The following is a 1,941-nucleotide window of genomic DNA, read 5'->3' as shown; positions in this document are numbered from 1 at the left end:
AATGTGCACTAAGGTCTGCAGACAGCAGTGCTAGGGTGTCCAGGTGCAGTATGTCACCCGTGTTGTATGGGAAGTTTCTGGACCGAAAATTCCACCCTCCGGAGTCTTTCCTTCCGTGGCCATCCTCTGCAGCCATGCACTCGTACCGTAGTTCAGCAGCACACAGCGTGTTACTTGTACATCGAAGGGGAAGGTAGGTTGTGGGGAGGATGAGTTTCAAAGATGCTAACATTTAATGAAGCCAAATAATAGAAATTTTGATGCATTAAACACATGGGGACAAATACAGGTTTTCTGGTATTATCATTTCCCAGAACAGTACACTTTGTTTTTACAGACCTTTGACACTGAGTTTAACTAAAAATATTATATATTCTATATGTTCTTTTGTTCAGTGATACATACTTCTTCTGGGTAGCTCTATCTGCATTTTGGCGCGTTTTCCCACTTTTTATTTTACTTCTATGATCAATGCTTCTTGCTATATTTTTAAATTCCATAATTAGGCGTCTTTGTGTTCTCAGTGGGTACAAGCTAGCAGTGCTAGCTCTACAAATTATAAAAGGATGCTCCCTCTAGGTGAATAAAGTACAAAATGATGTCCTTTCCAGGTGATAAAATTACATAAAGGACTCTCTCCTCCAGGCCAAGGTGTAAGGCTTGGCAGCATATAGGCTGGATTTCAGCCCCTACTTGAGCTGCTTGTCCCCTCAGCAGGTACCTTTGTGCAGTGCACCAACTGTGCAGCCAGACAAAGTGACCTGTGCTGTTTTTATTGTCTTCATCTTCAGGCCCCTCATAGTTTATTTCACTCAAAAATATTTATTAGACAAGGCACTTTGTTAACAACTCTGAGGGATGGGAAGATGGGGGGCTTTCAGGTGCTTTCCTGGAGCAGTTTACAGTCTAGTACTGAAAGTAAGACAAGCACAGACACTAACAACCATATTAATTCTCTTTCTTTGTGTATGTATATATTTATATATATATATATATATCTTTATATGCAATGCTTCATCCTACAGAATGTGTGTGAGCTGCTCACAAGTACCTCCACAATAAGATGATGTTACATTTAAATTAGGACATTATTAAATTTAAAAAATCCTGATCTCGTATAAGAAGGGGGAATAACATGAATGGCGACTGTAGAGGTCAACCTAGAGCTTCGAGTTCTGAGTTTCCTGGCATCCAAAGGGAAGAGTGAAACATGTCCAAGTACATAATTCTCAATATCAAAGATTAAGTGCACCCTGAATTGATCAGGATAGGCCAGGTCATGCTGGCTCCAAATCTCAGAGGCATCCGTCACAACAGATACTTATTTCTTATCCCATGACTAGACTGCAGGTAAAGAAACTCTCCAGGACAAGGCACCATTGTGACTGCAGGGTCCAGGCCACCTTCATCTCGTCGATGACCACTTCAACCCAAGGTCTCTGTGTTGGCTTTGTAGGAGGGAGGGCGAGAGTGAGTAGAAAACATGTCACTTCTGCTCACAGCTCATTGGCCAGGATGAGTCGTATGACCGTGCAAGACTATAAGGGGCCAAGAAATGCAATACTTGGTCAGGTTAGCACCTCTGCCACACACACGGGCTGTGCAACCTTCTCATAAAGCGGAATTCTCCGAGAACTCTTTCACATGGGACTTTCTTCAAGGCAGAACCTCAGAGGAATAAACATTGTGTTGTGGGGATTCAGAGAGAGAGAGATGAGGCTCTGTTCATTTACTCAGGGTGATCAGTGGAGACTGCATTGGAGGAGGCTGGAAATGAAGTAGGTTTCAAAGGATGAAGGCAACTTTGGAAGATGTGAAGGAGATCCGGGAGGAAGGAGGTCGTTGCCCAGAGAGGAAGTGCTGGGAAGTCCTCATTCTCTGCTGGGAACAGCCAACGGTCTAGCTTACCTGGTGTTTGAGGAGGAGTGAGGGGATCACATG

This window comes from Mesoplodon bidens (genome assembly GCF_964165515.1).
Source record: "Mesoplodon bidens genome assembly, chromosome: 12".
NCBI classification, from domain to species: Eukaryota; Metazoa; Chordata; class Mammalia; order Artiodactyla; family Ziphiidae; genus Mesoplodon; species Mesoplodon bidens.
This window is presented reverse-complemented; position numbering follows the sequence as displayed.